We start from the raw sequence: 25,951 nt of genomic DNA, 5'->3' as shown, positions 1-25,951 counted from the left end.
GGGTGGCAGTAATGAACCAGAGGGTGGCAGTGGTGAACCAAAGGGTGGCAGTGATGAACCAGATGGTGACAGTGATGAACCAGAGGGTGGCAGTGGTGAACCAGACGGTGGCAGTGATGAACCAGAGGGTGGCAGTGGTGAACCAGAGGGTGGCAGTGATGAACCAGAGGGTGGCAGTGATGAACCGGAGGGTGGCAGTGATGAACCAGAGGGTTGCAGTGATGAACCAGAGGGTGACGGTGATGAACCAGGGGGTGGCAGTGGTGAACCAGATGGTGCTGTGATGAACCAGAGGGTGGCAGTGATAAACCAGAGGGTGACAGTGATGAGCCATAGGGTGACAGTGGTGAACCAGAGGGTGGCAGTGGTGATCCAGAGGGTGACAGTGATGAACCAGAGGGTGGCAGTGGTGAACCAGAGGGTGGCAGTGATGAACCAGAGGGTGGCAGTGATGAACCAGAGGGTGGCGCTGCTAAACTGCCCAGGAGCCCTGTGGGTGTGAGCCCCTGCGCTGCTGAGCTGCCATGGGGTTGTGAGCCCATGCGCTACTGAACTGCCCTGGGGCCCAGTGGGTGTGAGCCCCCCTGCTGCTGAACTGCACCGGAGCCCTCTCAGTTTGAAAATCATTTGCCTGGGAGCCCTCTGGGTGTGAGCACACATAGTACTAAGTGTCCCCCTGCCCCCAGTACATATATACCCATACCGCACAGCACCATTATGCTCTTGCACCATGAAGTCTGGTGCCTGGATGCTCCTGATCCATGTAGGTGGTCCACCGTCTGGTGTAGTCAAAATGTAAAGTCATAACTTGCTACACAGCACCAATAAACACGTGTCCCCCCTGGCACCGGTATGCACATGTACCAGGCATGGAGCACCCGCATGCCACTGCACCCTACTGCCCAGCGCCAGCATATGCCTGTACGGGGCAGTTTAGTATGAGATGGGACATTGTCCAGCAGCAGCAGCTGCATGCGCCTGAACTCAATGAGCAGGATCAGAATGGCTTTGTACCAACACGCGCAGCAGAGCTATCTTGGACAGCTGAAGGATTCTGGGGTCCTGTGCCAAACGTATTTTTGCATCCATGAGTTTCTCGAGCGCCATCCCCGTGTAGCTCCTGTGACCAGGAGGCTGCTTTCTCCTCATCTGCTGCTCTGCTCGGTCTCTGACCCTTTATAAACAAGATGCATGTGAACTCGCATAGAAGCCCCACCCGTTTGGCCCGATCCACCACACACTAGCGGTATGAAACGTCTTCCCCCCTGTCCCCACTTTAATGGCCAGCTCACTCAAGGGACCTCGGTGCCTTTTGGAGCGCTGGCAAAGTTACAGGCACACGTGGTCACATATTTGTGCAAATGGCACAAAAATCTGCGAGTTCGCGGGAAAATTTGTGAACTCGCGGACTTTTTTTGCAATTTCGCACAAATTCTCGGACCATGAATTCGCAAAGTTCGCCCATACTTATTTACCGCCTACTGCAATTTTCTATTGGTAGCCTGGGAAGGGGCATGGCACGAGCCATCGTCTGTTATATCATTCATTGGGGGGCTGAGGGACGAGGGGCATTCTGTGGCATTTGCAAGACGTCACATGGCAGCCATTGCCTTTTTGTAAAGATACAGGGGCATAGGGATCCCACAAACTCTCTTTTAGTACAGAGGGTGCTGAGGGGGCGGCATCGCCTGAAAGGTTTTCAGCCAGACATCCGGCACCTGATTAGCATAGAAGTACTGTCAGCCCTTATGGAGGCAGTAGGGAAAGTATGTAGTTCCGCTGGGGAGATTTGGTTGTTTAGGTCCGTCTTTTCCCTCACTTTCTATGGTGCTTTCAGAGTAGGGGAATTGGTGGCACATCAGAAGCAAGGTTTGCCGGGGGGGATGCAATTTGCACATGTTCAACTGCAAGGATGATCTGTATCTTTGTCAATTCCCAAGTCAAAAACGGATCAGATGGGGAGGGAAGAGCATGTTATGCTGCGCAAGGCTAATGGGAGCGCATGTGGTCCAGTACGTAACCTAGAGGCTTATCTGGCCTTCAGGCTGAGGGGCACAGGAGGGCCATTACTCATACACCAGGATGGGACCCCCTCACAAAATTTCAGTTTGGAAGAGTATTGGTGTTGGCTTTGGATGCGGCAGGCTTAGACGCATTCAAATTTGGTACCCATTCCTTCAGGATTGGGGCAGCCACTGATACCACTGCTTGAGGACTACAGGTACAAGTTCAGGGAATAGGGCTTTGGTCTTCTCACTGTTACAAACGATATGTGAGTTTACACCTGCTCTAATTCTTTAAGAGGCTAAAGGTTGGTTTTGTTTCAATCTCTCGCAGTTTCCATGTCCTGTGCCACAAGAGGGGAGCTAGCCATTGTCCGCCGGTCATTAGAGCATGGCCCACTCCAGGGCTCTGCATGGGGGCAAGGCCAGAAAGAAGTCTGGATTATAGCTCATTTATATCGCAGCAGGTTGAAACAACATTTTTTTGCGTGAAATGTCATGGACAGGGCCCGCCAGGCGGGTTTTGGAGTAACACTACATGGACAAGGGGGTTTGCTATTGCCCAAGTTTCGTAATGTTTTTTGTGCTTTGCTGGCTAGGGCTCAGGTGGTGCCTGTCGTGGTAAAATTGCATTTGGGGGGAATGATCTGGTACACCTGGGTAGGTAAAAAGTGGTTGAAGCACTGATCATGAAAAGGGGTTGGTTAGCCAAGCGATGCCCTCAGGCAGTGTTGGTTTGGTCTCACATGATCCCCAAGTTTCAATGGTGGGGGAGTCGGTTTGGGAATTGAATCATTTAGTGAAGAGAATCAATAACAGAATTGATAGGCTGTTTCGGTCTCCCAGACTGCAGGTGATTGTGCATGGATGCATACAGGATGAGCAGTTTTTTCTCCAGGACGGGGTCCACCTCTCTAAACTGGGCAATGAGTATTTCATAGAAAACATGGTAGCCTGGATGCTAGGGGCAAGGGTCAGGCCATGACCTTGTGTCAGTAGGCGGAAGGTGGGGCCAGATAGTCAGTCAAATATACTGGCCTGTGGCGGTACGGTCATGATTGGTCGGTCCATTTTCCGTCTCTTAGTAGGCGTCCCTTTATTAAGGGGGATCCCTGGGGGGGACACTGGTCTCTTATCTCACTCCTGGGGGGGTTTACGGCAGGAAGGCTGAAGGGTGCGGGTTAGGGAGTTCCGCTTGCAGCAGGCCCTTTCGGCCAATCGCCACACAGGCGCATGGGCACCAAGTCTTGGCATAACAGCAGTCCCTGGGAGGTAGTATGTGAGGAGGGTAGGGGGTGCCTGAGGGAAGGAATTTAATGGGCAACTGGGCCTCCTGCGCAATGTCACTCTGCTGAGAAGGGGGACCTAACAAGTTAGTTGGGTCCAGTCATGACCTTGCACGTAGGCTCATCTGGGATACACAGAAAAATAAACATTTTACATATTCCAGTTTTAGGTTAGGTATGGCTACGTATTAGAGACGTGTTAAAGTTAGCCATAAAGACGTGTAAATATGTTGTATATGAAAATGTATCAAGTACAGAATATGTGTGGGTTTTTCTGCGTATTAAAGTTGATTAATGATTATAAAATTTTGATTGTAATAAAATATTGCTGGGGTTATTTAACCCCTACTCCAACATTTGTGTTGAATGTTGTTTTATCCTATGTGCCTCGAGGGAGGGAAACTGGAAATGCTCCCGGGTTTCTGGAAGGGATGTTGGGGCCAGCATGATAGTAGGGGACTCGGAAATACCTGGCCATAGCAAGAGGTGCCACCGGGAACTCGGGCACGCCGCAAATATGACGGTTGTGCTGGTCCCCGGGACTCTTCTCCTACAGGGGCAAGATTTGCAAGCTGATGACGCGGACGCTCCTGCCCCGCAAGCGGTGATTGGTCACATTTATCATGCCCCGGAAGTCCTAGAAGGACTTCCGGGGCAAAATGGGCAGAACGGGTCCCGGATACTGCCGGGACCTGTTCTAGTCAGCTACTTGTCCGAGGCTCCCTTAAAAAGAACGTGGAGCAGCAGCTCGATCTCTTCCTTTCCGCCTCCACCATTGGGACAACTGCACACCTTCGTCTACCGATGGAGGTCATCAACTTAAACTCTTCTTTCTTGTCCGTCCACCCCCCCCCCCCCCCCACCATCCCATGAGGCAGAAATTTGGTAAAATGTTATTTTAGGCTTTGCATAACGGTTTTCTCTTTCAGGATTTCGTATTTTGTTTGTATTTTCCTTTCCAGGAATTGCAATATGGTGTCAAGTATTGTCACTTTGGTATGTTTTTTATTACAGGGCGTCGTTTTGCTTGTCGTATTTTATGTTGTAGTATCCTTGGTCTGCGATAAGTTCATGATTGGTCGGTCAATTTTCCATCCCTAACTAGGCATCCCTTTATTAAGGGGGATTACTGGGGGGGGGGCAGTGGTCTCTCATCACCCTCCAGGGGGTGTTTAAGGCTGGTAGGCTGAAGGGTGTGGGGGTAGGGAGTTCCGGTTCCAGCAGGCCCTTTCGGCCAATCCCCACACAGGCGCATGGGCACCAAGTCTTGGCATAACAGCAGACCCTTGGAGGTAGTATGCGAGGGCATAGGGGGTGCCCGAGGGAAGGAATCTCATGGGCAACTGGACCTCCTGCGCATAGTCAGTCCGGTAAGAATGGGGTCCTAACAAGTTAGTTGGGACCGGTCATGACCTGGCACATAGGCTCATCTGAGATACGCAGAAAAATAAAATGTGTATATAATCCAGTTTTAGGTTAGGTATGGCTATGTATTAGAGATGTGTTAAATTTAGCCATAAAGATGTGTAAATACGTTGTACATGAAAATGTATCAAGTACAGAATATGTGTGAATTTTTCTGCATATTAAAGTTGATTAATGATTATAAAATGTTTATTTTAATAAAATATGGCCGGGGTTATGCCTCGGGGGAGGGAGGGAAATCGGAAATGCCCCTGGGTTTCTGGAAGGGAGGTTGGGGTCAGCATGATAGAAGGGGACTTGGCAATACCTGGCCATATCAAACTGGCTCTCAAAGTTGGGTCTAACCAAGTTGTCGTAAAACCTGGGATACATCTGTAAGCCTGATGTTGTAACCTAAACGCTCTCTATTGGTCCTTTGTCCATAAACAATATGTGCGGAATACCAATAACCTGCATTTCACTAACATTTTTTTTAGACTAAGGTTATCCCGCATTATGAACAATTTTAGACACCATAGTACCTCCTCCCCCCCCCAACCCAGAGTTTGTATGTCAGCTTTAGATTGGGCAATTTACCACTTAAGGCTCTTACAAATAGGTGGACTGATGGTCAGATTTCTAGAAGCTGCCAGCCTGTGGCATAGGACTCTAAAATGAAAGAACAAGTTTTGATTTTGATTTTCTGCTAGGCATACCTTGTTACACCCCGTAAGTGAATACGTCAGATGTGCTTGAATAATGGAATTGCTCTCTGCCTTGTAGGTTATAGTATATTAAAAAATTATACTTGAGCTGCACAGTATTTGTCGTGAGCCACTATCGGTTAAATGTTTGGCTCACGTGGAGTAAGGTAATGCCCTAGTCCTCATCTTATTAACTTTGAATTACGTGAATAATGATATCATGGTCATTTGTGAGTGTTATATTTGCCATCCAGGTGCTTTTGAGCAAGATATTTTTTCCCAAATTTGTCTAAGCATTTTCAGAAATTTTCTATTGTATTTAAAAGAATTTACAGTTTGACTAGATACATAAGTTTGCACTTTACTGCACCTCAATATGCTTAAGCAGTTTAGGAGTCATACTAGTGTATTTTGATACTTGACATGCAACTTTTAATAATGATACTAGTCAAATTGCTGGGATCCCGAGGCTGGGCATTATCACCATTATTATATGTTTGGCCCTTGGGAGGGCTATACACTTATTACTTGGAGCAGTCTTATGAACCTACTGTATTAGCACAGAACCTAATTTTATCTGTGTCATGCATTGATTGCGGCTGGATAACACATTTTTTATTTTAAGTATAATGTATTTATGCTATCATGCTTTTAGATGCTGTTGTTATTTTTACTTTATTAGTTGTGACATCGGAATAAAGTATTTTGATTGATTGAATTGCTACTTTTACATGAAGTACTGTTCTCCAAAGAGGTGTATCTCATCGTTTTCATAAATTGAAGCCGGACTGGGTATTCAGGGTACAGGGTTATTGTTTCATATCCTGGGTGCATACATTGAGAAGGCATGTTGCCTTGTGATTTTCTTTTTTGTATTTCTTCATCTCCAATCTAATGTGGTCTGGTCTGTGAGTGTACTGAGAGCGACAGGTTGTGATGACCTTATTAGGCAGATAGGCAGAGGTGTCAGTCAAAATTGTTTTGTAGTTGAAGCAGTTGGTTTTGAAGAAGGTGCAGGCTGACAAGGGTAGTCAGTGGAGTTATAGTAGGGTGTGGGTAATATTTCTTCAGGCCCTAGGCAAAGCATTCTACAGCATTTAGTACACCCTTAATGGATGGAGCACAGTGAAGTCAGGAAAGCCAAGGAGCAGGGTGTGGCCCCCATCCATATGCATGCATATGATGGCTGCCACAGCAGTTCTGACGTTGCATTCTAGGAGGCATGACTTCTTTTTGTGTAGTTAAGACAGTTGGTTTCAGGTCATCCTGGTGTTTATGCCAAAGGGTTTCTCGTGGGTGACGTCAGTGTACGGGAAAAATCTGAGAAATTAGGTGAAATCTAGGGTTCAAATCTATCTAAGTTCATGACATTAAACCAGGTGTGGATGAGTTGTTGCTTCTTTTTCTTGGCAAACAGAAGGAATTCACTGTTGGTAGTTTGGGGATGGTTTTGTACATCTGGTCCTAAATTCCCTTTAGCACATGACTCTCAATGTAGCAAGGCAGAGAAATCCATTACTTATTCAGCCAGGTCTGTGTGCTAAAATCTTGAAACGTGGTGCTGACGCTCAATGGGGATAACCTGATCTGATCTTTTTCAAGGTTTTGGATGAATGGCACTGGATGCCACATCAATTTCCCTTACCTCTCACCTCTGACTGTGATCAGGAGGGGACAAAAATCCTGCATATACTGTGGTCTTGCACAGGAACAGCTGAGTTCTGGTCAACTGCCCATGAAGGTACGAAAGTGTTCCGTGGATATGTCTTCACCATGACTCCAGTTGTGGTTATACTGAATAAGCCACGTGTTAGACCTGGCACCATTGGCGTGGGTCTCCCTTTCATTTTTTTGCTGTTGCCTCAGGTGTTTTTGCTGGTATTAGATGCTTTGGGCACTGAGCCACTGCTATTCAATGCCACAGTGCATATGCTCTCCCTATTGTAAAATGAATGTATTAATTGGTGATTCCATGACTATTTGGTTTACTTGTCAGACCCTAGTACAGTGCACTGACTGTGCCCAGGGCGTGTAAATCCAAATGCTGCTGGTGGGCCTGCAGCACTGGTTGTGCCGCCCACAGAAGCAGCCTTGTAAAATGTGTCTAAGGTCTGCCATTGCAGAGCCTTTGTGTAGTCTGGTACTGTCATATTGACTGGGCAAGTGCACCCACTTGTCAGTCCCTAAACCTTCCCTTTTCTTCATATCAGTCACCCTATGGTAGGCCCATGGGCAGGGTGCATTGTAAGTATAAGGTAGGGCAAGTCCTGATGTGTGTGGCATGTCCTAATAGTGAATTACAGCCATTTTCGTTTTTCACTATTGCAAGGCTACCTGTTACTCATAGGCCAGAATGGGCTGTTAGAATTATTACATTTTATAATCTTAACTGACTCAGAGAACATGGTAGAAATTTGAGTTTAGTATGCCTGAACTCAGAATGATAAAATACATCTTTTAGTGAAGTTGGTTTTAACATTCTGTGTATATAATACTACTTTTAGAAAGCAGGTATTTGCTTGTCTAACCTTTCAAGCCTGCCTCTGCTAGGTTGTGTATTCCTTTGTCTGGTTTTGTGAGTAACAGGGCTGGGGTATCCAAGAGACAGGATGAGTCAGCCCAGTGGTGAATAGAGAGATATGTATCTAGATGGGAGGGAGGAGTTGCACCTGAACCGTGAATAGGGCTGTGCCTGCCTTCCACAATGTTGGCTCCACCCCTGGGGAGCGGCTGAGGTCTCTGCCCTGCACACTGAAAGAAGAGAAGGAGTCCTGTAAACAAACTTCTCCAGGACTGTACTTTCCTTCCACAATGCTGGCTCCACCTCCTGTTGGGCGTCTGATGTGTCTGCCCTGCACTGTGAAAGGAAAGGAGAAGTCTGGTAAACAGAGTGCTTCAGAACTGGTTTGGACTGGGCAAAGGCCCCTCTCCCCTCAGAGAACAAAGGATTTTGGGGTATAAATATTGGGACCCTGATCCCATGAAATTAGATCACTTTTGGACTACAAGAAACCTTTAGTGAGGAGAGGAACCTGAAGAAACTGAGGAGAGACTATTCCCAAGCTGAAGTGCTGCTTGGGGGATTGGCCTGCAGTGGTTGCCTTACTGCCAAAGGAAGGAGAAAGGAACTTTGTGTACTTTACTTTCAACTTGTGAAGGATCTCCAAGGGCTTGGAAAAGAGCTTACCTCCTGCTAAAGTCTCAGGGACAACAGACTTCAACCCCCAGCTCCCCAGAGTTCTTGTGGAAGTGCCTGCTGCTGTTTTGGGCCTTCTGATGAACTGCATGTCGCAAGGAGCTGGAAGCGCAACACAATGAGATTGAAGCGTGTCACCGTCGCACTTCTGAAAAAGGGTGTCGCCGCTGGAGTTGTCGCACTGCACCACATCGAGAGAAGAGTCTCGCAACGAGGTAGAAGCATGTCGCCCTCGCTGGGCCTGCGGTCGCAGTTCTGAACAAGGGTGTCACCGCTGGAAATGTCGTATGGCACCGCATCGAGGAAAGCGCCTCGCATCCCCGAAAAGCACACTGCCGTCGAAGCTGCTGCCGTCGCATTTCTGAACAAGGATGTCGCCGCTGTAGTTGTCGCATTGCGCGGAAGCTTCACGCATCGTGGGAGAAGAGTGTCGCAGCTGAAGCTGTTGCCATCGCACTTCTGAACAAGGGTGTCGCCGCTGCAGTCCACGCATCGAACTGAGAACTTCTCACATCCCCGGAGAAGCATGCCGCATCTGGAAGATCTTCATGTCTTTATTTCTTTGTACTTGAACTTTGCTGCATTTCCCTCGCTGCGACATTGCTGGTCGTGGAAGCGCAACGCAACCTAAGGTACATTGACGCAAAGTGTCGCAACTTAAGAACTGAACTTAACTAAGCTAAACCTACCATCTTAAAGTAACAGTATTGTGTATTTTTGTTATTTATGGTCTTGTGGTAACTATATAAAGTATACTTATTTTTTATATAAAAACCTTGTGTGGTGTCCATTTGTAGTGTTGTCACTGGGTTACTGTATGTGGTCACCACTGCTTTACACACTACCTCTGAGATAAGCCTGTCTGCTCGTGCCAAGCTACCAAGGGGGTGAGCAGGGGTTATTTTAGGAGTGTAATCCCCTTATCCTGACTAGAGGCAATGGTCCCTATTTGTTACAAGTACCTTCCTGTGCCAACTAGAGAACCCCAAATCTAATACCATGGTTATGCTGCACAATGCCACATGTATATGGGAATTACTTACTTTTGAAGGAGATAGTTTACTTTGTCACTGGCAGTGGCCAAGATTTGCAATTTGAAAAAATGGAAATCGAATTCACCTCCCAGTAACGATGACTACTTTTGGGAAATGGTGGATATGGCTGGCCACAATGGCTCATTTACAGGCTAAGTGAACCATATTTTGAACCTGTAGATGCAGTGGGTGAATGTGTTACTTAGGCTATCCAGGGATATATCTTTGGATGCCTTCTTATCCTGTAATACGCCATTACTTCATGCTTGTCCAATGAAGGTACCTATAGTCAAGGGTGGTGAAGATAGAAGGCTGAGGTAGAGAGATGATACACTACACCTGCACAAAGGTGCTCACAAGGAGAAGTACTTTCACCTACGAAGATGCATGTTTTCATTGATATTCCACAATAGATTGACAATAGTTAGGAGGGTGGGGTCCTCTCGAGTTTTTCAGAGTCTTACTTTGATGTGTCCTCTGGTGCGAAGGATACATCTACCGGCTAGGACCTGTCACACTGATCCTTTCCTTTGGTCCAGCGGGGTAGCAGATGGTAAACTGGCCGTGCAAAGATCTCAGTTTCCTTTCAGGCCACTATCTCCCTTGGGGTTAGTCTATCTATCCTGTGCGTCTGGGACAGGCAACAGATTTCTTCTTTTGCTGCTCCCATCATGCACCTGCAAAGGTGCTGTCCTACTCCATCTATGTTGCAATTCAGTTTGTACCAACCTATCCTGGTCCCTGTTTTCCTGGTTGGCACCTCTCCTACATTGATAATCTGGTGGGGCCCATGTCCCAGCCGGAACCCTCTCCTCTAGATCTGCCTTGGATTCTACCTCATATGGTGCTCTATGCCTATCCCTGCTCTCCTCAGGAGGAGGGTGTGCTGCTCTGCTTTCCGTTGGGCCTCTATGGTGCAAGCTCTTTCACTCTCTCTCGGTCCTTAGTTCGCATCTTTCCTTGACTTCCCACCTGGATTGCCTCCTTCATTCTGAACTATGCATGGCTCTTTTAGGTCGGAACTTGCTTTAGAACTCACTACCTGTTGTTTCTTTGGCTACTTCAGCCAACCCTGTGGGTCCCACCTCATAATCGAACCCAGAGGACTGGGACCCCATGCTCTGCCCCAGCTAATCGTATTGTTATCCAGACCAGCTATGAAGCTCCCTGTTACACAAGTGTGTTCATCTGACCCGGTGGGAGTGCACAGTCTATATGCCGCTAAAGCCTGATGGGCTGAATGTGACGGACTTTGGGTTGAGCTTTGGGGTGCCCTAGCACTAGATTGGGGTGGTGCCTGGGCCTGATGGCCTGTTAGCTTCTTGTGTCCAGATCTAACAGCTCGCAGCTCGATAGGCAACCCTCCGGTTTACTCGACTGGCAGGTTGGTGTGTCCAAATATGGGGACTGTTGGTATTAGGGAGAGCACCTCCTTACCTATATATGGTGGGGGAGGTGCTGACGCTTTGCTAAACGATTGTGGGATAAGATTATCATTTAGGCCTCCTCGAAGATGGCCTAGGCCACTAATATTGCTTCTCTCCTGTCCATTTTCTGTCCTGTGTATTTAGTCCTCATGTGTGTTCTCATGTGTTCTATTATGTTAGTGTAGAAGGTTCCCTTTTCGGGCCAGGAATTGCATGTGCCTTAGTGTATGCATGCCATTCGTGGCAATACTTGTGAAGTGTTTTTGCCTGTGTGGGGAATCTGGTTTGCAGGAGTTTTAGTGGCGACTCCATGATGAATTGGGTACTTTTTAGGAACATATACACCATCATTTATTTGAGTTTTTGGGGAATTAGTTAGTCAAGACCTCTGGATTTTACTAAAATTATATGTATAATATACTTAATAATAGAGGCTGTCTGACAGCTCTCTTCACTCATTGTTCCATTATTGTATCATTCACATTTTTCTTCTGCCCACAACAACACAGATTAGGGCAATCTGCTGGCCTACTCTGGCATTGGCTAACTCACTGTGACTGATGGCATGCTACCTTTTCACATAGAACACATCTACACACACGGTACTATGGCCAGGGGGTCGCCGATGTCTCAGTGATACTTACCCCTTCCCCACAAACATCAGTATTAATGACAGAGCTTGACACCAGCTCTTTGGGTTAGGGGTCGTAAGGCCTCAGCCATATTTATTTTACACAGACAAACAAAAACATTTTAAAAATCACCAACATTTGCACGGTAACCACAGTAGTTGCATTTTTGTTCACAAGTGAGACCTAGCCTTAACAGAAACTCTAGTACATGGTCGTTACCTAACCATAACTAGTTTGTTCCGGTGCAACCAAGAAAAATATAACTGTTTGAATGAGATCATGACCGGTTTTGCGTCCCTTTCTCTTGACCCCCCCGTCCATAGATCTGGTCCCTCTTTATGGGAGAACCCACCTTCCCTGTCATGTACCTTGAGCTCTCCCTACGTAGGTGCAGGGGGCTCATCTGTCCTACCGCAGGTACCCATGTACGCAAGTTCCTTGTCCACCAAGGGCAGGTGCTAGCATGTGCCAACTGTGCCTGAGCCGGTGATTGACATATAAAGACTGTGTCAGCAACCGCCCCCAGGCCCCTGCACCATTGCAAACTCTTTTTTGACTTGATGTCAGCATCCCTTCGGGGGGGTCCAGAGAAGCTGATGTTATTTTGGTATAAAAGGATACCCTAAAGGGACTTGAAGTATCCCCACCAATCATGACCTAACCCGCCAACCTGCTTACATGCAATAAATCTAATCATGACATTAATTGGGTGCTAGAAAGAAAAGGACAAGACATGTCCTCTGCAGAAGCACAGGATTTCACACTATCCTGATCCATTTCCTGGAAAATGGAAAAGAGCATACATGTTCCTAGTCCCAAACAGCCACACCCCTTGCATGTCCTGCCCCTAAGCCACGTGCTTTGGGGATGGTGTGTGTGAAAAAGCTCTCAATCCCTGCTGCTCCCAGAGGGCAGGGCATAAAATGCCAGCTGACGGTGAGTGGGGGAGGGCTGGAGCATGTGGGCCTTTTGTGAGGCGGCAAGGAGAAACAAATAGACCCGCTCACTGTGGCTCCTTTTATAGAGCGTGGTCCGGTACCCTGTGTAGGAGAGTAGGATCTGCGTCTATTTACCCCCACTTTTTGCTAATGTTTCGCTGTTTTCGACTTAGTCTGGCTGGGATCTTACTATTCAGGACCCCAGCCTAGTTGCTTTCTCTCATAAACTGGTTGCATGTACTTTAGGCACACTCCAGATTGGATTCTGGGGTACCCTTATATGCCCCTAGTATATTGTATCCTATATACCCAGGGAATAGGTACCCCAGAGACCTCCCAGGGGCTGCAGCATGTATTATACCAAGCCTGAGAGGCCACTCAAATTGACACCACATGTCTGCTACTGCAACCTGTGTAATGTGGTGAAAGCACCCCTTACTTAGAAATAGAAAGTATGGGTGTTGGAGCCTGTGACCCCAGCAGCCAAGACAGGTGGAGTGGCCCTCATACAATAATTGAGCAGAAGGGAGAGGTTTCCTATCTAGAAGACCTAGGAACTCCCAGAAGCCCCCATAGAGTGCTCCATGTCAACAGGCTCAAACCATTTGTTGGCAGGGCAGACCTGGGCTTGCTCATGGCTACTGATGAGTGGCAGGAGGAAGAGAGTGATCCACTCCCTGACCTGCTCTCACTGAACCCTGATAATGCTTCAGTAGATGGTGTAGTCTTGGCAGGCAGCCTCACTGACCAGCAGCAAACTGATTGCAGAAAAGTTCTACAACAGTTTAGACATATGTTTGCACTCACTCCAAGTCAGACTACCTGGTGCACTCATGAAGTGAACACTGGGGACAGTATTCCTGTTAAAAATAAGATTTACAAGCAACCTGACCATGTCAGGCTGCATCAGGACTGAAGTCCAAAAGATGTTGGATTTGGGAGTTATTGAACCCTCTGATAGCCCTTGGGCTAGTCCAGTAGTCTTAGTACCTAAACCTCACACCCAGAAAGGTAAGAGAGAGATAAGGTTTTATGTTGACTACAGGGTCTCAATGCAGTCACTAGGACTGATGCTCATCCAATTCCATGGGCAGATGAGCTTATAGATACTTTGGCCTCGGCCAAGTTTCCGAGCACATTTGACCTGACAGCTGGCTACTGGCAAATCAGATTAGCTGAGGATGCAATGCCAAAAACAGCATTTTCAACCATTAGTGGGCACTATCAATTTGTGGTTATGCTCTTTGGTCTGAAGAATGCACCTGCCACTTTTCAAAGCGTGGTGAACAAAGTCCTTACAGACCTGGAAGCCTATAGTGCAGCATATCTACAAGATATTGCTGTCTTTAACTCCACTTGGGAGGCTCACCTGGTCCACCTGAGAAATGTTTTGGAGGCCCTGCAAAAAGCAGGCCTCATTATCAAGGCCACCAAGTGCCAGATAGGGCAGAGTCAAGTTGTATACCTAGGCCACCTGGTAGGTGGAAATCAAGTTCAACCATTGCAGAGCAAAATCCTGACCATCATGGACTGGGTTGCTCCAACCACCCAGACTAAGGTCAGAGCTTTCTTGGGCCTGACTGGGTACTATAGGAGGTTTGTCAAAGGATATGCATTCATAGTGACCCCTTTGAATGACTTACCTTCCCAGAAAATGCCAAAGAAAGTTCAGTGGACAGTTAGCTGTCAGAAGGCCTTTGATGACCTGAAGCAGGCCATGTGCACTGCTCCCATTCTGCAGAGTCCTAAATACTCCAAAGAATTCCTTGTCTAAACAGATGCATCTGAGTTGGGATAGGGGCTGTGTTATCATAATTGAATGATGATGGTCATCATCAGCCAGTAGCTTTTATTAGGAGAAGGCTGACCCCCAGAGAGAAACGTTGGTCAGCTATTGCGAGGGAGGCCTTTTCTGTGCTTTGGGCTCTGAAGAAGCTGAGGCCATACTTGTTTGGCACTCACTTCATTGTTCAGACAGACCATAAGCCCCTCTTATGGCTAAAACAGATTAAGGGTGAAAACCCCAAAGTTTTGAGGTGGTCCATTTCCCTACAGGGGATGGACTATACAGTGGAACATAGACCTGGGAGTAACCATGCCAAAGCAGATGGACTCTCCAGATATTTCCACCTAGAACATGAAAACTCAACTGGTCAAGGTTAGTTTAATGTCCTGATGTTTGGGGGGGTGTAGGAGAGTAAGATCTGCTTCTTATAGTTACCCCCACTTTTTGTTGATGTTTCACTGTTTTTAACTTAGTCTGGGTGGGATCCTGCTATTCAGGACCCCAGCCTAGCTGCTTTCTCATATAAACTGATTGCATGTACTTTAGGTACACTTCAGATTGTATTCTGGGGTACCCTTATAAGTCCCTAGTATATGGTATGCGATATACCCAGGGCATAGGTACCCCAGAGGCCTCCCAGGGGCTGCAGCATGTACTATGCCACCCCTGAAAGGCCACTCAAATTGACAACACAGGTCTGCTACTGCAACCTGTGTGGGTGGTGCATGCACCCCTTACTTAGATATAGGTTCACTATATCTACCTTATCACTGCACATATAAACCTATCAGTCACCCCTATGGTATGCCTTATCAATCCTGAATGCTGGGCCTTATGTGAGAGGGTGCCCTTGCATGAGCAGGACCCATCTGCAGCCTTCGTAATCTATTCTCCGGGGTTGTTCTGTGCTGCAGCCATACCATATACTCTTAAGTGCATTATAACCTCGTGGTAAATGCTAACTTTGCAAGGACTGCAAAGAAAACTGTTGTGTTTGGTGTCAAAACATTAACTGGCGGGAGAGGTATGATTCCACCCTCCTAGAGGGAGAAATATGACAACACTGGTACACCCGGTACCAGCTTTCTCGACTCTGGCATCCCAAGATGGATGCCGCCAGCCAAAGACACAAGTCTGCCCTCCTGCTGGATGAAACTCCGGCAGGGGAAGGCTGGACAATAGGTTTCTTGCGACAGCGATGTGACCACCTCCCAGACAGGCTTTAGTGTATTAGGGCTGGGTGGGTGCACTCCAAGAGTGCTTTGATGTCTGCACTGGGGGCACATTTGGAGTCCCTATGCCTAGTCCAGCTCAAACCGGTTGTAGGGGCTATCAACCCCTGCTCTGGCATGAAACTGGAAAAAGGACATGGGTGTTTCCACCCCTCTGTCCTGACCCTCCCATAGGTGGGTCCCCAGAGTTTGTCCCATCCCTTCCTTGGGTATAAAGTAGGAAACCCTGGCTACAGGACTTTAGATTTACCTGGACGAAACTCTGCTACAGAAACCAAGTACTTTGATAATCTACACTGCGCTAGATGACTGAATAATCTCCCTTGGAGTAAAGGAGTTACTCCCCTGCTAAGCAGGCACCAAAGACGCATCTGACCGGTTTGTAACTCTGAAGCACCTGAGGACTCCCAAGACTTTTGCAACACAGGAGGTGGATTTCCAAGTGTCCCTGAGGTTGACTAGTGTGCTCAGCAAACCTGAGACCCGTACCCCTCGTGGGTACCGTGCAACCCAAACCCCTAGGCACAGTGTCCCTTTGCATAGGCATCTGCTTTCCGGCAATCCCTGAAGCTGTGCTTTGGGCTACTAGTTGTCCAGACACTGAGCAGTGATTCCACTGACGATTACCAGCCTACACTCCACGAGTGTTCAGTGGGCTGGTATTTTGTGATTCCTCTCGAGGTCCCTTCACAATCCCTGGTCCGTTGGCCTGTGGGTCCCTGTGAAGGCAACTTTAGTTTTCTGTGGGCTTACCTGGTTGCTCCAGACATGCCCTGACTCTCCATCACTTAGGGAGTCCCCAGGGCCTTGCTGGTACTCACCGAAGCATCTTTTCTCTGACCGCTTGGGTTGGTTGCCATGGCTTGTTGGTGTTCAATCCGGCCATTGACTCCCCAGCACTCAACATCCTTCGTGGGACAGCTTGCCTGTGGACTTTGGTTATCATCGACGTCTCCTGGTCCCCGTGGCTGCAGAGTCAAGCTTCACCTCTTCTCACCTGAAACACCCAACATCAGTGGGCATTCGTCTACCGAGCCCCTGGTCACTGGCAAGTGGCCCAGACTCTGTCCCCTTTGCTTTCAGGTTCTTGTCAGCCTCGATCCAGGCTTGGAACACACCAGACACTTTTCCTCTTCACGGCAGCAGCACTTTGCAGCATCTCACCATTGAAAAGGAAGATTCCCGACACCATTTGACACCTATGCACCCGGTTTCTCTGGGTTAGCTAACACGAGTACTCAGGTGCGCACATGGGTGCTGGCCTTAGAACCTTCTAAGTCTGAAAGGGTTAGCTCAAAATCCTCTCCTAAGTGTCCCTGAACTTCAAAATTCCAACTGCGACTTTCCCATAGGATTATACGGAGCTCGCGGCTGTGTTCTCACACTGCACGCGTCCCCGTGGGTCGCCTGTGTCACTACCTTGGGGGGTTCCTTGGGGTCCCAGCAATTCTACGTGCTCTAGGCACTGTGTCTAGTCAAGTCATGGTTGTTATCCCACTTCTTAGTATGTGGTTCGGTCTCCCCCTAGAGCCCGCTGTGTATTGTGCTATTCACTGTCATTCCAGCACTGTACTGTTGTGTGCTTTGTTCTCTAATCTCATAAAGAGGTTTGTAGAGAGTGTTTAGTAATAAATACATATATTTTATATATACCTGGTGTGGTTCTCCTTTCATTTGGTCATTCAGGTGGTTATAGACTGGTAAAACACGCTGCTTTACATTCCTTCGAGACTTAGCCTGGAGTCTTCCCTCCATAGCTATCACTGGGATAGCTTTCAATAATGGTTGTCTTTGACCTAATCATCAATAAGGGTTGTTTGGACTGGTACAGGGTGCCCACTTTAATTAGTGGTCAGCATATACCAGGCCATCTTCTCACACACCGCACCCCTGGAAGCACATTACTTCTTCCGGAGTCGTGCCTACTGCAGCCAATCATCACCCCCAGCCCCCATCCCGTGGGTAAGAGCCACAACCGCAAACTGTCTGCTGGCTCCCTGCCATACTTGTCGGCTCTCCCGAGTTGGGAGTTGGGAGAGCATTGGTAATTCCCTTAAGTGCCAAGGTCTACAGTGGGTCTTTTTTTGTGTTACTGATACCAAAAATATTTTTGTTTTAGCCAATTCTTTTTAGATTCATGAAGGTCTAATAGCTTCCTCAATAACAAATGTTCACACAAAATGCCAAAACAAACCAAGCATTGAAAAAAGCCAAACGGCGGGGGGACAACCGCACACCTACTGGCTTTTCCGATGCTTATTTTAACTATTCATAGGACAAAGCTGGTTGTTGTTTTTTGAATGAATATGTAAATTTCTTTTGGGATGTATATCAGCTATTACAAGAAGTGCGAGTCCATTTTCAGTATCAGAAACGAGCTTCTCCACAATTAGAAATTTGCAAACATTTGTGACAAGAATTTTCAATTCTATTAAGGACACGGAGGCGAGGATTATGCTTTCTCAATTTCTTTACTACAAACAGCAGCCAATAGGGACACAGTAAAGAAACGAAAAACTACAAATCCCATGAGCACTTAGGCAACCATAGAGAGCATATCCCTATATAAACAACCATGGAGGGCAAGACTTCCTCTTTCTTTGTCCAGGAAAAAATAAATCAATAAAGAGTCAATTCACGTGGAACCGAAGAACAGCCCGGAGGAAACATCCGAAGGCAGGAGGAGAACGACCAGCAGGAGACATCCCAAGGAACCAAGGAGCAGGAGACTGGAGCAGGCAAAACTCCACAGATCCAGAATCCGAAAGGCTGGAACCAAGGCAGGAGAGAATTGCAGAATCTCACTTCTGGTCAGAACCTAAAAGAAAATCAGAGCCGTAATACGCCATCCCAGTACCATGGAAGGTAAAATACAAAGGGAAGGGAAAATGTACAAGAAAACATGTCACAATGCCATAGCAATGTGAGTATACATGAAAAATGCAGTAAAATACATTTGGGTGGGATAATCCTCACCTCTGTGTCCTTAATAGAATTGAAAATTCTTGTCACGAATGTTTGCTAATTTTTAATTCTATGGCAGGACAGGAGGCTCAGATTATGCTTGTTTAAAGCCGAGCCACCACAACAGAAGCAATATCCACAATGGGTTTGAAATAAAACGTTTTAAACACAGTATCGGAAGACCAATCAGCGGCCTTCATGATGTCCGTCAAACTCACACCAACAGTAAAAGCCTTAGAGGCCATGGCACCCCGAGTGGAATGGGCTCCGAAAATGGAGATATCAATTCCAGCCTCAGACATAAGCCAACGCACCCAACGGGCCAGGGTAGCCGGCGCCACAGGCTTAAAAGGCTTCTGCAAAGCAATCAGCAACTAACCAGACAAATCCTGACGAAAAGGAGCAGTACTTACCTCATAATCCTTTGTGCATTGAACCACACATAACTGTGGATTCTGAGGAAAAGCCGGATATGTCACAGAAGACATATTACATTTGGTGCGCCGGGAAATTGTATAAGTGACCCCGTCCGGAGAAAACGAACGCCCCGCGAGGTCTAACGCCCGCACATCAGAAATGCATTTACAAGACACCAAACAAAGTAACATCGTCAACTTTGCTGAAAGTTGCTTACGAGACAAGGAAGAGTTGGGAGGCCAAGCCACCAGAAAACGCAACACAATGGAACAATAGAGACATCCCAAAGAGCAACATATTTTGGACAAGGCGGTTTAACCAGCCGAATGCCACGAAGCAATTTTGAAATCAAGAGATGCTCCCCAACAGGCTTACCGTCAACAAAATCGTGGCCCGCAGAAACAGCGGAACGAAAGGAATTGACTGTCCTATAAGCAGAACCAGAAGAAGCTATGGAAGCAAGAAAATTAACAACTAAAGTAACATCCGCTGAAGCGGGATCCAAGTTCCGTTCAGAACACCAACCACACCATCGACGCCAAGCTGATGCATAACGCTTGTGCGTGTTGGGGGCCCAAGCTTCCCCGATAAATCGTGTAGCATCTCCAGATAAGCCAGGGACTTTCCAGCGTTCCCCAAAATTCGCCAGGCAACCAGCCGGAGTTGACCGGAGAGAATCAGAGGATGCAGGTTGAGCAGAGGATCCAACAACAAGTTCCACTTCTGTGGAAGCAGGAACGGCATCGAGCAACTCATCTCCAGAAGATCCGGAAACCATGCCTGAGCCCTCCAAAGAGGGGCTATCAGAATGACCTCCGACTGGAAGTGCTTTGTTCGAGCCAAGACTCGCGGAACCATCGCGAACGGGGGAAACGCATAGCAAAGATGAGGGGGCCAAGTTTGTAGAAAGGCATCCTGGCGAGAGCCTCCGGATCCGGACGCCAGCTGTAAAATCTGGGCAACTGAGCATTGAGGCGAGAGGCGAAAAGATCGATCCAAGGCCGACCCCAGAGGCGAGACAGGTTCCGAAACACTCGGGGATGAAGCCGCCAATCGCTGAAATCCAGAAGATGGCGAGAGTTCCAATCGGCCACCTGATTCTGGCAACCCGGGAGATACTCTGCAATAAGAGTGATCTTCTTCTGAAGGCAGAAGTGCCAGAAGTCCTTCGCAATCTCGGCCAAGAGCTTCGACCTCGTCCCTCCTAGTTTGTTCACATACCGCACCGCAGAGATGTTGTCCATGCGGAGCAGTATGCAACAGCTGGTGGCCTGAGGAGCAAGACTGCGGATCGCAAATGATCCCGCCAGAAGCTCCAGACAATTGATGTGAAGACTCAGTTCGTCTTGTGACCAACGGCCGCCCGTTGACACCGACCTGCACCGGGCTCCCCAGCCCCAAAGACTCGCATCCGATTCCAGCACCACATCCGGAGTCGAGCCGAACAGGGCTTTCCCGTTCCAAGCCTCCATGTGGTCGAGCCACCACACCATCTCCGACTTCGCGTCTGGTGACAGAGGAACAAGATCGGAATAGCGAAGACCCTTCTGCAAGTGTCTGATCTTGAGACGTTGCAGGGCCCGATAGTGCAAGGGACCCGGAAAGATCGCCTGAATGGATGAAGCCAACAGTCCGACAATCCGAGCGATCGATCGTAAGGACATACTCTGTGTGGACAACAGTAACGTCAACTCCCTCCTGATAGACCTGATTTTCTGGGAGGGCAAGAGCAGTTGACAAGAGACCGAGTCGACTAGGAAACCCAGGAACTCGATCGACTGAGAGGGATGTAAAAGAGATTTTTGAGGATTCACTAGAAATCCTAGAGACTGCAAGAGTTCGACCGTCCAAGCTAAGTGGGTCTGCAGTTGGACAGGACACTGAGCCATCAACAAAATGTCGTCTAGATACACGATCAGACGCACCCCGCGTGCCCTCAGCAATTCCATGACTGGTCTCAGAAGCTTCGTGAAGCACCACGGAGCGGACGAGAGACCGAACGGGAGAACCGTGTACTCGAACCACGTCCCTAACCACTGGAATTGGAGGAAACCTCGATGAGGCGGAAAGATGGGGACGGACAAGTAAGCGTCCTTCAAATCTAGGTGAACCATCCAGTCGCCTTTGCGAAGGAGATCCCTGAGAAGATGGATGCCCTCCATCTTGAAGTGGCGATAGACCACTCCGTTGTTGAACTCTTTGAGGTTGAGCACCAGGCGAGAACCTCCCCCTTTCTTCTCCACCAGGAACACATTGCTGACGAACCCCTGAGGATGCAGAGAAGTCCGCACAATGGCTCCCTTCACCAGAAGGGACTCGATTTCCGTGGAGATGACGGCCTGATATCGTTGGGAAAAAACAAGGGGAGAAGGGACGAGAGTTTGATGGGGAGGATGGTAAAGCTCTATGTGGTAACCTTGAACCGTCTGTAACACCCAAGCATCGCTGGAGATTGTACGCCAATTGGGAAGGAAAAATTGCACTCTGCCCCCCAGGACAACTGTATCGTAAGGAATTAGGCTCACCTGTGTTTTCGAAATCCTGACGTCCTCCCTGTTGTCCGCCATAACCGCCTTTAGAGGCCTGCCCACGGCCTTTGCGGGAGGGGTAGAAATTGGATTTGGAACCGGAATAGGAAGAACGCTGACCTCCTCCTTGCTGGGACTGATTGTCGCGTTGCTGGCCTGAACCACGGCCGAACGAACGTCCCTGGGAGCGTCCGGCCCTGCCAAAAACCGGGCGGAACGCCCTGCGGAGAGAAGATTGCGCCTTATCCAGGCCACCGAACGTAGAGACGAACTTCGTCAGCTCCTTGAGGAACGGCTGACCAAACAGAAAGCCCTGGGCAAGGGGTCCTGACTCTGAAGAAGCCAGTTCCGTCAAACGTGGGTCCATTTTAAGAAGAATGGAACGGCGACGCTCCGTGGAAAGAGCACAATTCGCATTTCCCAACTGGCAAATAGCCCGCTGGGCCCACCCAATCAGCTCGTCCGGGTCGATGCCAGAAGCAGACCCCTGAGCCTGGTAACCTAAGTCCAGAATTTCAGTGAGCGGGCCAAGTAGATCCAACAATTTATCTTGGCACAGAAGCCAGGATCTATCAATGCCCTTCTTGGGGTCTTTAGTGAACTTCTTAAGGTAGGTAAGGATAGTGAGATCTACCTCAGGAGTCGCTGAGAGTTTGTCTGCCAGATCCGGGCGAGGACACTCGGATCGAAGACGAGAACGCACCTCCTGATCAAAAGAGTCTCGAATGTGGGCCTGGACGTACTCTGCGACCTCAGGAGCAGGGAGCCAGGACTTCGAATTTGGATGGACGATGTCCGCAGGCTCAAAGGTAAGCACCGGTGGATGCGCAGATGCGTCAACAAAATGCTCCTTCCTAGACTTCTTAGCAGGAGGACCAGAGGGACCAGAAGAGGAGGATGAGGAAGAGGTATCCTTAGTATCTGGGGTAGAGGGTACAGCCCTCTTAGAACCACTGGAGCTAGACAAAGATTTAGCCAACTTCACAAAATCCGATTTGTGAGGATTCTGTGGGGATTTTGTAGAGAGCTTGGCAGACGCAGAAGAAGGAATCCAACCTTGTTGCTGCGCATAGTCAGTGAGATGACGCTTCAACGGCCCAATGGCATGGACCAGCGCGGAATTTACAGAGTGTTGCACCCCGTGGTCAAGTGCATCGACTAAATTATATTCAAAGGAGTCCTCAGACTCCACGTCGTAATAGTAGTCGTCCTCCTCTTCATAACCAGCCATGGTAAATATAATGAGGCTGAAAGGAGAGATAGACAAAGGCCCACACAGGAAGAAGGAACAGGACACAGAAGTGACCCAGTCAGGGGGAGTGACAACCCCTCAGCAAGCCAAATATGGAGAGGCACACGCTCCCCAGAAGAACTGGTAAAATGTGGAGGGACAGGCTTGCACCAAAGCCACTCTAGGCAATGCCTCTATTTATTATACAACCCCAACCCTGAAGAGGAAAGGGTGTCAATCGGGAACACTCCGGCAGGCAGTGGGCACAGGCTGAGAAGTACGCCGCCTCGAGCGTGTCATAAATCCGTGAGGGACACGGAAAGTAAACAAAGGGCTGTCGCGCATGCGCAGACACCCGCCTGCAAAACCCGGAAATAGAGCGACGCGCGACTATAGCGCGCGACCACTCGAGTCCCCAGTCCCACTCCACAGGCAACGCGGGCACAAAGCGCCCGAGCACAACGAGAGGCGAACCCGCGCTCTCACAGTACGCACGACGAACCGAGAAGCCGGCACAGACACACCGCAATGAGCGCAGCAGCCGCAGGGCAGACGCTGAAAGCGGTGAAACCAGAAGCGCTGCAAGCAGTCAAGCGCAATGAGCGAGCACAAGGCAAGCAAAATAAGAATTACAATATTCAAGCATAAAGAAGGAAAAAATGACTTAACTGGCTGTGAAGCAGCAAAGAAAGAGGAAGTCTTGCCCTCTATGGTTGTTTATATAGGGATATGCTCTCTATGGTTGCCTAAGTGCTCATGGGATTTGTAGTTTTTCGTTTCTTTACTGTGTTCCTATTGGCTGCTGTTTGTAGTAAAGAAATCGAGAAAGCATAATCTGAGCCTCCTGTCCTGCCATAGAATTCTGTCACTCACTGTATCTTTGCCTTTCGCTGTGTACTTCGTTCCGTGAATTTTCACTATGTTTGACTTTGTTTGCGGTATACAGATATTATATAAGTGCGTATTAAATTGCTAGCAATAAATGTTATCTGATATGGGCTTGGCGCATTAAGTGTTCGCCCTTTCCTAATGTAATTAAAAGAACAGCCATAAACCCTTCATTTGTGCGAGGCTGTACGTTTCATAACCTACTGTGCCCAATTCATATTTCCATAGTTTCTGAATGAAACATCCCTTCCAAAGTATATGACAAAAATCGAGGCAGGCCATTTGAACTGTGCCGAATAGTTCGCTGCTCGCCTAATCTCTAAGCAATTAACCGCATTAGTTAATTATTCCCGATACTTTTCACAGAGCCAAGTTGGCCTGAAAGATCGTAACGCGCTAATCATTCCCGGGTGACGGGGAGTCGCGCTAATCGTTTGTGGAAATTCTTAATGACCCTTGAATGAAACTGGGTGTAGCCGCATCAAGGCCTCAATGAGGGAATGCAGCCGGAAACTGCAGCGCTAATTAAGGCCCTGATAAGCACACTTTCCCGGCCCCTTTTTTTTTGTATCGGATTGTGTTCTACAGCTTTAGTGTAACCTTTGAAAATCCCAAACATAAATCCTAAACCATGACATTCTCTTGTGCATGAGATGGGAGAAAAGCGGAGTACCTTTAAAAACACGTCAGGTGGACTGGGGCCCGCGCAGGAGTTGAACACTGACAGGCGGCAGGCGCAGCATGAGAAAGTCCCTCATCAATACGTACTGTTCACGCCTCGGCGCTCAGCCTTCTCTGCCTCTGGCTGTGCTCGTTTTTATGGTTAACTGAACCCCACAAGAATGGCGAAGGAATATCCATTGAATTAGATGTTCCTGGGAATAGGCAACGCTCCAAACAAACGAAAAATTGATTGCAACCCTGGCCGTTTACTTTCTTGTAAAATGTGTAGAGGGGAATTCGTGTTTTCCCAACTGGTGGAGCCTGAGCGGTTTATTACACTCGCTCACTGGCTGCTTTGTAGACGGCCGCGTCCACCACACTTGGCAATCCTCACAACACACAGAGGTAGGATTAAAGTATAGTTTATAAGTTTGTCTGAATGCTTTGAGCTTTTGAATAAAACGGATCACCATTTTATACAAATATTATTTGTTATATGTTTTGCACTTAAGCCCTTGCTTCCTGTGAAATTCTGGCATGTTTTATTCAATGGCAAATATAGCTATTTGTCTGTCGATTCCTAATGGCTTCATTTTAATTGGCACATTTTTTTTTCTCAACATGATCTAAAGATTGTTATATGTGTTCAAATAACCTTCAAACTTAAAAGAAAATCCATAAGCCATGGCCTGTGTAGGTAAGAGCGGTGTTGGGGAGAATTTCGACAGACGACGAGGAGGGAAATTGATTATTTATTTAATTTTCCCTTGTGGTCGTCTGTCAACCCCCCCCCCCCCAAAACCCGGCCCCACCACTCTAACCGAATTCTATTACTTTATAAACAAAGCAAAAAACATACTACTATAACCATTACTATCACTATTAATACTAAAAATAATTAGTTATCAATAATATAATATATTCATCACCATTAGTATTGATACCAATACTATGGCTGCAACTTGTATAGCTGATTTTGCTGTGCCACCTTCTCTTTCTCTGGAGTGCTATCAAAGTCTGGATTCGTTGCCCAAGAGGAGCACTAGCCCACACCAAGGATATTCACTGCGACCGCTGCATTGCGAGATTGGTAGCCCAGCCACTGCTGAAATTGTACAGCCACAAAGAAGACATCATGGGACCCTGAGTTCCGTGACTAAACTTGTCCCACCTCACTCAGGGACTGAGGAATTACCCGCAACTCACCCCCGTCAACTGCACAGCTCGAATTGCATCATTGAACATCTTTTCTACCTCAATCCACAGCATCAGGACCACTCCATTGTCGCCTATGGTGGGCGTTTCCTAAAGGCTGGAACTGAACTGGAAAAGGCTCTGGTGGCCAGGTAGCTGTCCAAAGTAACGTTACACAGAAAGAAAAATTATGATGTCAATAATAATTTTTCCATCACTATTGTTTATTATTAATATTATTATTGCTACTTTTATTTTACTATTAAAATTATAATCACAATTAGCAACAGTTCAAGTTAAACAGTAGTATCAGCCATTGATACAAATTTTAACCAGGGCCGGGTTTAGTGCTGATGGCGCCTTGTGCGACAATCCTTTTTGCCCCCCCCCCCAATGACCTCCTTCACTGATTCCATCAGTACCC

This window comes from Lissotriton helveticus, chromosome 8, assembly GCF_964261635.1.
Source record: "Lissotriton helveticus chromosome 8, aLisHel1.1, whole genome shotgun sequence".
Classification (NCBI taxonomy): Eukaryota; Metazoa; Chordata; class Amphibia; order Caudata; family Salamandridae; genus Lissotriton; species Lissotriton helveticus.
Note: the sequence above shows the minus strand (reverse complement) of the source record.